The sequence below is a fragment of the Paramisgurnus dabryanus genome, chromosome 3 (genome assembly GCF_030506205.2).
Source record: "Paramisgurnus dabryanus chromosome 3, PD_genome_1.1, whole genome shotgun sequence".
Classification (NCBI taxonomy): Eukaryota; Metazoa; Chordata; class Actinopteri; order Cypriniformes; family Cobitidae; genus Paramisgurnus; species Paramisgurnus dabryanus.
The window spans coordinates 44,537,363-44,551,650 of NC_133339.1; the positions used below are offsets into that span (position 1 = coordinate 44,537,363).

Genomic DNA, 14,288 nt, shown 5'->3' on the forward strand with positions numbered 1-14,288 from the left:
GTCAGCGATGAGGTCTCTGACTCTGCTGGGGACATGATGTTTTGTCAGAGTGAGCTGCACCAGCTTGTGTGGTATTGAACCATATGCATTTGCCAGATCGAGCCACAGCACTGACAGATTGCCCTTATTCTCTCTGGCCTCTCTGATGAGCTGTGTTACCACTCCTGTGTGTTCCAAGCACCCAGGTATTCCTGCGACTCCACCCTTCTGTACTGATGTGTTGATAAATCTGTTCTTTGAGAGAAAGGTGCTCAGTCGGTTGGAGATAGCACTGAAGAAGATCTTGGCTTCAATACATAACAGGGAGATGATGCGAAACTGGTCTATCTTCTTGGAGTTCTCCTCCTTTGGAATCCAAACCCCTTCGGCAACTCTCCACTGTTCAGGAATCCTACCCCTCCTCCAGATGATGCGCAGAATCTTCCACAGGCGCAGTAGGAGTTAAGGACAGTTCTTGTAAACTTTATAAGAAGTGCCGCTTGGTCTTGGAGCGGAACTCGCTCGCGCCTTCCAGACAACCTCTCGAACCTCCTTTAGCTGCAGCTCTGACATATTGAACTGTACACTTGGCTCAGGAGGGTCTATCAGGGTTCTGCACTCCCCCAGTTCTTGCTCTCTCTCTGGGTCGCTGTATGTTTCCTTCAGATGGTGATCCATCTCCTCCTGAGAGCCGACCAGCTGGCCACTACGCTTCTGTCCTAGCAGCTCCTTAGTAAATTTAAAAGGGTTGGCAATGAATGCAGCTCGCTTTTGTGCTCTTTCACGGCGGCGCCTCCGATGCCACTCTGCCCGCCGGAGGATCCTAATCTTCTTTCGTAGGATGCTCATCAGCTGTGCCAGGCCAATACTCTCCTCCTTTCCTGCCTGCTTGTACTGTTGCTTCAGGGTCTTCATCTCCTGTCTGATGTTATGGATTCTCACTTCACGATGATTCTTTGAGTAAGATCCTTTGGAGCCTCCTTCCTTCGACTCTTCGCCAAACCGTTCGGCTGCGATGCTGGTAATGATCGTTGTCATGGTTTGCAGTTTCCTGTCAATGTCTCCCCTGGTGGTCTCCAGAATCTGGTCGACATGTGTCAAACTGCATCCATAATGAGGTCATGTTAGCTGCCGGCCACTTGATCCACCTCTTTTTAGACTTAATGCTAGAGGGATTCATTTGCAACACTTGGAGGTTCCGGGCACTGTGGGGTGACTCCGGGCTCGGCTGCGGAACCATCCCTTCAAAGTGCAGTCAGTGTGAAGCAGCACAGTGCTCATTCAGTAAATGCAAAGTTAAACAGATGTGTTTTTAATCTAGATTTAAAAGTGTTTACTGTTGAAGCACATCTGATCTCTTCTGGAAGCTGATTCCAGCTAGAGGTGGCATAATAACTAAATGCTGACGAACCTTCTTTTGAGTGAACCCTTGGTATTTCTAACTGACCGGATCCTAATGATCTGAGTAATCTGTTAGGTTTATATTCAGTTAGCATATCTGTCATGTATTTGGGTCCTAAGCCATGAAGAGATTTATAAACGAGTAACAATACTTTAAAATCTATTCTAAATGTGACAGGAAGCCAGTGTAAGGATCTGAGTGATGTGCTCAGATTTTTTGGTTCTGGTCAGAATTCTGGCAGCAGTGTTTTGTATGAGCTGCAGCTGTCTAATGGTCTTTTTGGGGATCCCCGTAAGGAGTCCATTGCAGTACTCCACCCTGCTTGTGATGAAAGCATGAACAAGTTTCTCTAAGTCCTGTCTTGAGAAACAACTAATTATGGCAATATTTCTGAGTTGGTAGTAAGCCGATTTGCTTATCGCTTTCACGTGACTACTGAAATTAAGGTCAGACTCTAAAATTACACCAAGATTTCTGACTTTATTTTGTGTTCATAGACCCCTAGAGTCAAGGTAAGTATTAACCTTGAGAGTTTCATCTTTATTTTCAAATACAATGACTTCAGTTTTGTCTTTGTTTAACTGGAGGAAATTTTGATGCATCCAACAGTTAATTTCATCAATGCATTTACATAGAGAGTCAATGGGGCTGTAGTCATTGGGTGACAGGGCTAAGTATATCTGGGTGTCATCTGCATAGCTGTGGTAAGCAATTTGGTTCTTTTTCATTATTTGACCAAGTGGGAGCATATACAAATTAAACAGAAGCGGTGCAAGAATTGAACCCTGTGGGACTCCACATGTCATGGATGTCCACTCAGATTTATGGTTAGCTATGTTCACATAGTAACCTCTCCCTTTTAGGTATGATTTAAACCATTTGAGGACCATCCCAGAGAGCCCTACTCAGATTTCCAGTCTATGTATGAGTATGGTGTGATCTACTGTGTCAAAGGCAGCACTAAGATCTAGTAGCACCAGCACTGATAATTTACCTGAATCACAGTTTAAGCGAATATCATTTTTTATCTTATTGAGCACTCTTTCTGTGTTGTGATGGTGACGGAAACCAGATTGAAAATTGTCCAGATAGCCATTTAAGTTTAAGAATTTGTTCAGCTGATTGAAAACAACCTTTTCAATGATCTTGCTTATAAACGGAAGATTTGAGATTGGTCTGTAGTTGCTAAGTATGGTTTTGTCTAGGTTACTCTTTTTTTAGGAGAGGCTTAACAACTGCTGTTTTTAATGACTCTGGAAAAGTGCCTGTTATCAGAGAGGTATTTACTATTTTTAAGAGGTCCGTTCTAAGCAGTTAAGTACCTTTTTGAGAAAAGATGTGGGGAGCGTGTCAAGGTTGCAAGTTGATGCTTTAAGATGTTGTACTGTTTCTTCTAAGGTTTTTATATCAATTATGTCAAAATCTGAGAGAATGACTAATTTCTGAGGTTGTTGCAATGATATCTGACTGACCACAGTACAATTTGAGGCCGTATTGATCGCCATTCTGATATTAATGATCTTCTCAGAAAAAAAGGTTGCAAACTCATTGCATTTGTTGTCTGAGAGCATTTCACTAGGAACTTGATTTGGGGGGTTTGTTAGTATCTCTACAGTAGCAAAGAGAGTGCAAGTGTTGTTTATGTTGTTGTTTATAATGTTTGAAAAGAAGGTCTGTCTAGCTGTGCCTAGTTCTACATTCAGGATGGTCAGGATGATCACTGGCAGACGTAAAGCACCCTGGAGAAACACAACAGCAGTACAGCACATGAAAAGAACATGCAGAAAAGCTGAACGTATGTGGCGGAAAACAAAACTTGAAGTACGTTATAGCATCTATAAGGACAGTCTTCGTGCTTTCAATGTAGAACTAGGCACAGCTAGACAGACCTTCTTCTCCAATATTATAAATAACAACATAAATCACACTCGCACTCTTTTTGCTACTGTAGAGAGACTAACAAACCCCCCAAATCAAGTTCCTAGTGAAATGCTCTCTGAAAACAAATGCAATGAGTTTGCTAAGTTTTTCTCTGAGAAGATCAGTAATATCAGAATGGCAATCAATACGACCTCAAATTGTACTGTGGTCAGTCAGATATCATTGCAACAACCTCAGAAATTAGCCATTCTCTCAGAATTTGACATAATTGATATAAAAACCTTGGAAGAAACAGTACAACATCTTAAAGCATCAACTTGCAGCCTTGACACTCTCCCCACATCTTTTCTCAAAAAGGTGCTTAACTGCTTAGAAACGGACCTCTTAAAAATAGTAAACACCTCTCTGATCACAGGCACTTTTCCAGAGTCATTAAAAACAGCAGTTGTTAAGCCTCTCCTAAAAAAGAGTAACCTAGACAAAACCATACTTAGCAACTACAGACCTATCTCAAACCTTCCGTTTATAAGCAAGATCATTGAAAAGGTTGTTTTCAATCAGCTGAACAAATTCTTAAACTCAAATGGCTATCTGGACAACTTTCAATCTGGTTTCCGTCAGCATCACAGCACAGAGACAGTGCTCATAAAGATAATAAATGATATTCGCTTAAACTCTGATTCAGGTAAAATATCAGTGCTGGTGCTACTAGATCTTAGTGCTGCCTTTGACACAGTAGATCACACCATACTCTTACATAGACTGGAAAACTGGGTAGGGCTCTCTGGGATGGTTCTCAAATGGTTTAAAACATACCTACAAGGAAGAGGTTACTATGTGAACATAGGTAACCATAAATCTGAGTGGACATCCATGACATGTGGAGTCCCACAGGGTTCAATTCTTGCACCGCTTCTGTTTAATTTGTATATGCTCCCACTTGGTCAAATAATGAAAAAGAACCAAATTGCTTACCACAGCTATGCAGATGACACCCAGATATACTTAGCCCTGTCACCCAATGACTACAGCCCCATTGACTCTCTATGTAAATGCATTGATGAAATTAACTGTTGGATGCGTCAAAACTTCCTCCAGTTAAACAAAGACAAAACTGAAGTCATTGTATTTGGAAATAAAGATGAAACTCTCAAAGTTAACACATACCTTGACTCTAGGGGTCTAAAGACACAAAATAAAGTCAGAAATCTTGGTGTAATTTTAGAGTCTGACCTTAATTTCAGTAGTCACGTGAAAGCGATAAGCAAATCAGCTTACTACCATCTCAGAAATATTGCCAGAATTAGATGTTTTGTCTCAAGACAGGACTTAGAGAAACTTGTTCATGCTTTCATCACCAGCAGGGTGGATTACTGCAATGGACTCCTTACTGGGATCCCCAAAAAGACCATTAGACAGCTGCAGCTAATACAGAACGCTGCTGCCAGAATTCTGACCAGAACCAAAAAATCTGAGCACATCACTCCAGTCCTCAGGTCCTTACACTGGCTTCCTGTTACATTTAGAATAGACTTTAAAGTATTGTTACTCGTTTATAAATCACTTCATGGCTTAGGACCCAAATACATGACAGATATGCTAACTGAATATAAACCTAACAGATTACTCAGATCATTAGGATCAGGTCAGTTAGAAATACCAAGGGTTCACTCAAAACAAGGTGCGTCAGCATTTAGCTTTTATGCCACCTCTAGCTGGAATCAACTTCCAGAAGAGATCAGATGTGCTTCAACAGTAAACACTTTTAAATCTAGATTAAAAACACATCTGTTTAACTCTGCATTTACTGAATGAGCACTGTGCTGCTTCACACTGACTGCACCTTTAACTCAAGTCACTTTTACTCCTGTTTTATTCTTTTTAACATTTTAAACTGTTTTATTAAAATCACATTTATTTTCTTTAATTGTTATTTTAAATTCTCATGTATCTTTGTCTTTATTGTGATCTTATCGTGTAAATCTTATTTTTACATTTTCTTTTTCTTTTTTATATATTGTTTTCTCATTTCTGTGTAAAGCACTTTGAATGACCTCTGTGTATGAAATGTGCTATACAAATAAACTTGCCTTGCCTTGCCTTGCCTACATTGAAAGCATGATGACTGTCCTTATAGATGTTATAATGTACTTCAAGTTTTGTTTTCTGCCACATACGTTAAGCTTTTCTGCATGTTCTTTTCATGCGCTGTACTGCTGTTGTGTTTCTCCAGGGTGCTTTACGTCTGCCAGTGTTCACCCTGACCTTTACTGGAGCTATACCATCAATGGAATCTTTAACTTTTATTTTAAAGTTTCAAGGAGAACATCAACAGAGTCTGCTGATGTGTTTGGCAACATTGATATAGCATTCATAAATACCTCACTGGTGTTCTCATTTATGAACCTTTTTTTGACACAGACAGATCTAGCATCAGTGGCAGGACAGATCAATAAATCAAAGTAAACACAGAAATGGCCAAATAGCGCGTCATCCTTGATTACAGTAGATTAAATGTTTAGACCCTTGCTAATGAGCAGATCAAGAGTGTGTCCCCGATTGTGTGTAGGACCTTGCACGTGCTGGGTTAGATCAAAAGTGTTTAAAACATTTAACAGTTCAACTGCAGTATTGTTTTATGCATTGTCTATATGAATATTAAAATCTCCAGCAATAACAAAATAATCAAATTCAGAGGAAATTGTTGATAAAATTTCAGTGAATTCATCAACAAATGCTGAGGTGTATTTGGGAGGTCTGTAAATAATTGTAAACAGAATGCGTGGTGCACCTTTTAGAGCAATACACAAATATTCAAAAGACTGGTAATCACCAAGTAACACTTGCTTGCATTGAAAGTCATCTTTGAATAAAGCAGCTATTCCTCCACCTCTTCTAACAGCTCTACAGACGCTTATAAAAGTAAAGTTGGGTGGGGCTGATTCATTGAGGACTGTAGCACTGGCTCTTATTTTCATAGTCTTTGTTGTCACCTGTTGGTAAGTGAAAACACTAAGTTGCTGTTGAAGTGATTGTCTTTAGTGTTTCTGGAGAGATTTGACAGGTAAAATGGACTGGTATTTACATACAATTTGCCATTACTGCCACCTGCTAGTGACTGAGTGCTGTGTAAGTTGCTTTTGCAGTAGACCTAATTGTATGGGAGAAAAGAGAAACATTTTGTGAACCGGTCTGAAAGTTTAAAAAGATTGGTGAATTCATACAAGTATAGCCTTTGTTGCCACCTTGTTCATTATATGCAATTAAGTGATAGGCTGTTACTGTTTTTACACAGTGATACATTTCAAACGATGCATCTTAAAATTGAGTCATTCAAATTGACAACTGGTCCCTGGAATTTTTTTTATGAATATGCTGGTCCCTGGCACAAAAAAAGTTTGGGAACCCCTGGTCTAGGCGAGTGCCATCTCCAACGTTTTCTCTGATAGAAATGGTTTGATCTTAGAAAGAAGACGTAGCTGAGAGAAGATAGCGCCTACCACAGCATTGACCTGTTTATCCATTTTTAGGTTGCTATCAAGAAACGCACCCAAATTTTTAACACATGATGTAGTATAGTTAGAGAGACTACACAGATCAACATTGCCAGTACTGCAGCTATCATTTGAACCGAATATAATAACTTCGGTTTTGCTTTCATTTAGAAAGAAATTTTTTTGGAAGATCCAGATTTTTAATTCTAAGCAAGCATAGGGAAAATTTCAGGGAAGTATGGTCATTGGGTTTGAGTGGCAAGTAGATCTCTGTGTCATCTGCATAACAATGATAAAAAATCCCATGTTTACTAAAAATGCAGACCTGGCAACCTTGGATTTTTTTTTTAAGTACAGTAGCATCGGCTGAAAGGACAGAACATGGGTTTTTAACATATAATTTAACACACGCACACACACCTCTTGGTAACTTTCAAGGTAACATGCTGCACATTGCACTCAATTTTTTCCCATCCTGCCATAATCAGCTTTAAAAATAATGATAAATGTGAATAAAATCTTGTTTAACAAAATTTTCCATACATGGTGATTAATAACATTATTAATGTTAAATACTGTATTCTCCAAAGTTTAGTATGTCTGCACAAACACTGTTAAAGGGATCTTCCTGTTAAATAGTGGGTTATCATTTACTCACCCTCATATTCTGTCTAACCTTCATGATTTCCTTCTTGAGTGAAACAAACACACAAAAAAATATTTAGAGAAAAATGTTTTGTTTTTCCCTTACTCGCCAAAATACAATGGAGAGCAGTGGGGACCAGACACTTTGGTTACCAACACTTTTCAAAATAACTTGTGTTCCAAACAATAAAGAAACTCATAAAGGTTTGGACGGTCTATTCTGTTATGTAAACTATGACTGAATTAAATGTTTTATGTTAAATATCCCTTTAGGAAAATATTTTAGAGTTAACACTGCTTTAAATTCAACCATAACTGTGACAGTACTGTTGTTTATTGTATGTCTGTCTTTAATTTATTGTAGCTTTGTTTACAGTACAGTACAGTACGGCATAGGCACCTATCACGTGGGTGCTCGAGACACGAGATATTCTCCATGTATAAAACTTTATATAAAGTGAGTTTTATATGACGTTTTATTTTATTGATAATTATCAAGAGCGCGTTATTGCAGAGCGCATTTATTGTGCTTCACTCGGATGTCAGGTGGATTCCCGGTCCGTGTACCTTTTGATAGTTTGTTTTTCAACTTCAAATGAAATAAGCAGAAACGAGAAAACGGCCCCTTTTTTCGTTTTTTCGTTTTTTACCGAAAGACGAAAAATGAGATTTCGGGTTGATTTTTCATTTTTTTGTTTTTTGGTACAAAACGAATAAACCACTCTAAAATTCGTTATGACATGTGGGCGGTCGCTAGACGCACCTCTCCGCCAATTGGTCAACCAAAATGTGAATATGTGACATCATCCGTTGTTCCTCAAGTCTGTTCAACAAAATAAAAGTCCTCCGCTGCTGTAGCAATAGGCTACTAATCTTTAAACTTTACAGGTCAGGTATTAAATTGTGCTTTCTTCTGTGTAACTTAACGGGTTTCGGACAAATATTTATTTCATAAATATCTGCACCTGCATGGTTTTATTTTATTATTTTAGATATTTGGTGAAGCCGCGCTACCCTTTATAAACAGCGCAAAGAGGATGTAGTACAGGGCCGGGTTTCCCAAAAGCATCGTAAGGCTAAGTAGATCGTAAAAACCCTTACGAAAATTAACCATGGTTTTATTGTGGTAAAAGTGTAGTAACCATGTTTTTTTGGTGAATGGATTACTATCAGCAAAACTATGTTTTTTTTACTACACTAACCATGGTTTAACTATGGTTTTTAAAAACCATAGTTGTCAAAACCATGGTTATTTTGTGGTTACCATGGTTTTACTACAGTAACCATGGTTTTTTGGTTTTAACTGTAGTAAAACCATGGTTAATTTTCGTAAGGGAACGATCGTACGAATCATCTTAGAATTTCCCAAAACCTTCGTAACAAGTAGCACTTGAAAATCATCGTAGATCTACGAGTGGTCTGGAGTAATCGTTAATTCTTAAGTGCATCGTAAGACAACAGAGTTACAAGGACACCTGCAGGACAACCAGCAAATTGCACTCCTGCAATGACGAAAATGTAATGTTTTAAATGTAAGCTATATTTATTTACTGGGTTCTTATTTGTTTATTTTATATTAAATATATAATATAATATATTAAACATTCAAATGAGAAATCAAATTTAAACGACTAAACATAAATTAATAAAGAAGTAAAACGTATTTGGTACAAGTTGGTAAAAGTTTTTTTTTGTATTTTGGTAAAAGTTGGTACTAGCAAATTAATAAATGGTTCCTACCGATTGCTGCTTCATCTAAAAATGTTTTGAAGGGAAATGGCATCTAATTAAAGAAAACAAATAAATATTTACAGGACAATGCAATAATCCATAATAATAAATAAACATATATAAAAACAAATAATAATAATCTAAACAATAATATAAAATGCAGAAGGCATTTCGCGGTGGGACGAGTCCTAAATAAATACGGAAAATAATATTTCATTATGCAAAAATTATTAAAACATTTCATAAAACAAGTCATTGATCAATTATGATTAATAATATTACAATATTAGTTCACATCGGCTAAAGATCATTAGCCTAAACAAGCTTCTGCTACAAATTTGAGTCATTCTTATTGGTGACATTTCAGCACTTGACAAACGGATAGCGACTCGTAAGTAGCACTTAAAACCCAGCTGTGACTGCGAGCGATCGTTATACGTGCATCTTTGGGAAACGCACGTAAATGAACAACGAATGTTCGTTAAGTAGCTTGTAGAAAGCGCTCTTAAGTGCAATGTTCAACCAAGTGTAAATACGTACCTTTCTTAAGTTTTGGACAAGAGATAAAGTTTGATTTATAGGAAAGATATGAAAAGTTATTAAAAAAAACAATGTCATGTGGTAATTTTGTTGAAGTGATGATTTCGGTTTGTCTTCGGTTCTGTGTGCGCGCTTTTGTTTTTTTAAGAATGAACCACAAATCGCGTTCTTGTGAAGGGGAAATTTTCTTATTTTTAATGTGTTTATTACAACTAAAGTAATATTTTTTGTTATATTTTTATCTTAATATTATGTTACATTTTACAACCAGACTTTCTTAAACTTTTTAAAATCATGAATGTAAAAGCAAGTAGTTTGGTGGATGCTTCAACACAGTGCAACAGATAGCTAATTGGCACATTTTTGCCGGATTTATTTGTTTTATGAAGAATTGATGTTGAATCAAATCAATATTGGATTGATTCAATCTCTTAGAGTACATGTGATTTAATAAACACACGATGATATTTGCTGTGTGGTGAATAACAAGGCCTAACAGTAAATAATAACTAATCAATATCTAAAAAATAGAGAAACTCAAAATAAGAGGACAGAATACGACAAGCAAGTTCTGCATAATGCAGAAATGCTGATTGAGCTTCATGTTTCTTTATTGAGATCACGCGCATTTGCTTGGCTTATAATGATCTAGCTAAGCTTATTGCTGGTAAGAAAGATGATAATTATTAAGACATTATTAGGTAATTAAATAGATTTGTAATAATTGTTCATTTATATTTAATTCATATTGACTGTTAGGCCTATTTATAAAAAAATATATATTTACGTAATAATTTTAGATATATTTATTTTTATGTCTCTAATTTTAGTGTTAGCACCAACAAAAAAAAAACATGAATGAAAGATACATTTGCAAATTACATGGTACATTAACAAGCGGAATTCACGCGGTACAATATTTGCCATGGCTATACTCATGAGTACTTTTTAAATGGCTTCTTTTTAGTCAAAGATTTGTATTTAGTACAGTCACACTGCATGTTTGGGAAGTATGACAGTACTTTTCCGTAATTAGATTTTTTTGTATTCCCACTCATGCAAATATGACTATTATACAAGTAGCCTATATTTTTATATTTCTCCATAAACCTTCTAATACTAAAAAAATCCGCTATGATTTTCATAGTTTTGCAATACCAATACATAAAATTACATCCTAACCCAAACCCCAAATCTAACCCCAACCCCAAGCAATAATTTAAAAATAGAAAATAAACAGGAAAAACAATACTTAAAATGACATTAAAAATAAAGTCGTGCGAGCCGGGACACGAAAAACTATTTATAGAAATAAATGTGGTGACACGAAAAAAGCAGAAAAGCGTGTCCATGAATACGAATAAATATAAAATATTTCGTAATTATACCACAGAATGCCTTGAGGTAGGGTTGCAACACCCACTGATAAGGAATATAATGAATATATTGACATTACTTATAAAATGTATTCATATATTTACAATAAATCTCTATAATCTTTTCTGTGGAAATTATGTTTTGAATGTTTTAGGTAGCCTAATTGGCTTCGTTTATTTACTATTTATTTATATATTTATTAAGGCATTCTAACATCTCTGAGTATATTCATGGAACCGGTTAATCTATACACAAGTTACAAGGTGATCTACACACAGTCGAGAACAATTTTGCAAGAATGTTTCTTATTTAGGCCTATGTTTTATTACTCTGAGTTTGGGAAATAGAATTTGTGGAATTATATGAAAAATATTAAAATATATTTCAATAATAAATATATAATATATAAGTTTACTATATTTAAAAAAAAATTGTTATTATTCGAAGGTTTATGGAGAAATATAAAAATGTTGGCCTACTCTCTATTATATCTGCAAGAGTCATATTTGCAGGGGTGGAAATACTGAAAAATCTACTTACGTAAACCCATTGTTACTTCCCAAACATGCGTGACTGTCCTCAATACAAACATGTGACTAAAAACAAGACATTTTAGTCATGTACTCATACAGCCAGTAGCAAATATTGCACTGTGAATATTATTCTGCCTTGCTAAAAACTTGAGATCTGCCCGAAGCCGAATACGTTATTATATAGGTTATTATATAGGCTATAATATAAAATAGATAAAGAGCTTAAATAGATAAACAAATATTAAAATGTACATTTTTATGATCAAAAATTTAAACTGTAGGCAGTTACTATAGCTTCAGAAATAGGTTCAACGAAATTGTTTTCATGAGGATGTCTGTAGAAATACGCATCCTTCGTGATAAATCAAGCACGTTTGGATGAAGATTTCGCGGTGGATATGGGAGTTTATAATTCGAAACACCCAAATTTTGCGCTGCACATTCATGTTGTTAATGATCATTCACATTGCTTAAAAAAAGAAAGACACTTTAATGATTCAGTGTAAACGCAAAGCCCGTGACCATACGCTGTTGATCTAAAAGGATGCGATCTGAACCAAAAATCCTGCAATGTTTGACGGTATGAGCTTGATAATTTTAGCCAAGCCAATGCGGGTGATCTCCGACAATAAAGAAACGTGAAGCTCAATCAGGAGCAATTCCGCAGAACTGTTTCTGTATGGATATTTTAAGTTTCTCTGTTTTTAGAAATTGGTTAGTTATTATTTACTATCAGGTCCAAATTATTTTCTTTGTGTGTTTATTAAATTTGTGTACTGTATATGGTAAGAGACTGTAAGATTATGTACACATCAATTATTTATCACATCAAATATAATAAATAATTCCGGACAATCCTGTATTTTATGTGATATGTGGGAACGCTAGCTGTTGCTGTAGCATCCATAAAACTTTTCACTTTTACCTCCATGATTTTAAGAAGTTTAAGAAAAGTTATGACTGTATTACACTTGGCTGAACATTTATCTACATCCTCTAGTCGGCGCTGTATATAATGGGAAGCGCGCTTTACCAAACATCTAAAATAAAATAACATAATAACATTAAACAGTCCAGGTGCAGATTAATATTTCTGAAATAAATATTTATTCAAAACTTAGGTTACACAGAAGATAGCTCAATCTAGGACCTGTACATTTAACAGATCAGTAGGCTACAGCAGCGGAGGACTTTTATTTTGTTGAACAGACTTGAGGAACAACGGATGATGTCACATATTCACATTTTGGTTGACCAATTGGCGGAGAGGTGCGTGTAGCGACCGCCCACATGTCACAACGAATTTTAGAGTGGTTTATTCGTTTTGTACCAAAAAACAAAAAAATGAAAAATCAACCCGAAATCTCGTTTTTCGTCTTTCGGTAAAAAACGAAAAAAGGGGCCGTTTTCTCGTTTCTGCTTATTTCATTTGAAGTTGAAAAACAAACTATCAAAAGGTACACGGACCATTCCCTTCACTGAGAATGAACTTTCCGTTTTTATTTGACAAAAACTGGATGCTCTGCCCCATGGTGGTACTTTTTCGTAAGCGCTCAATTATAAATGATGCTCATTTACAAATCAGAAGTAATGTTAGCGCATCTTGCGGTCAAGTGCACGTTATGAAACCGAGCCCGCGCGACCATCGACTTCATAGGATTAAGCTAAATCATACTTTGCACATCCACCCTGACCAGTTTACCTTAGCGGGTCAGACGTCTTGACTCTCCGTTGAAAAAGATTGTCAGAAACTGCTGGTGGAGGAAGGAGATCACGCTGGATTTTGTGATTCCATCGATAGCAGACTCTTGTTACTGATTGGACATACGACTTGTCAATCATCGCCACTTTCTATGTGGTGGATGAGCCCAGTGCTATGATTGGACATATTTTTATTTTTTCTATTGCTTCTTTTGAGTACTTTGCGCGGCAAGGAGGTCATCAGGTTTTTGCGTAGTTTAGAGTGACAAATTGTACCACCGTACTTTGAGGTCAAAATGAGTACCTTCTAAGCAAAATGTGTACAGGTTGGCAGGTCTGAAAATGGAGCCCAGGGCTTATTACTATAATTATTACTATAAGCTGGTATCTCACTATAGTTTACAATTTTCAGAAATATGATTTTTATATGGTCATTATAGCATAAAATACACAATTAATTATTACTTTTTATCCTGTATTAGTAAAGTTACTTTGAAACTTTCTGTGGCACATTTACAAACACAAAACTTAAGTATAACACATAGCTTTTAAAGAGACTTACAGATTGATGCAAGACAAATAAATAGCAGGTGTAGGTACATGGCTGGCAGTCAGAGATACCTGTGGTGGAGGACGAAGATTGACTGTGAAATACATTATTGTCATTTGCTTATATTTATCCACTGAGTGAGAAACAACGCTCCACCTCCTGCCTACAGTCATCTCTCTGCCTGATATGAATCAAGAAGTTGAAACGGTCAGCCTTATCAGCTGATTTAAAGCACCACACTAAAACTCAGATTGTTTAAAGCATGAACTACATAGATAACAGAGAAACAAATGTAATTTATTATTAAATAAATAAATATAACATTAAGTAGCAGATTGTTTTTTGATTAAAATATGTTATAGCTGTCACTTTAAAAGCTTACAGTAATGGATTCATACGTCCTAAACAACTTTTTCCCTAAACTTTACACAAAACCTTTTTATATACATTTATAT

The 14,288-nt window shown here is 36.2% G+C and overlaps 1 long non-coding RNA gene across 1 annotated transcript in view; it reads right to left on the bottom strand.

The window, feature by feature from the left end:
- Window positions 1-13,911, bottom strand: part of LOC141281994 (uncharacterized) — a 34,242-nt gene extending 20,331 nt beyond the window's left edge. The window contains exon 1 of the long non-coding RNA XR_012336472.1: window positions 13,846-13,911. This is a non-coding gene — a long non-coding RNA (uncharacterized lncRNA). The remainder of the gene's footprint in view (window positions 1-13,845) is intronic.
- Window positions 13,912-14,288: the final 377 nt, after the last annotated feature.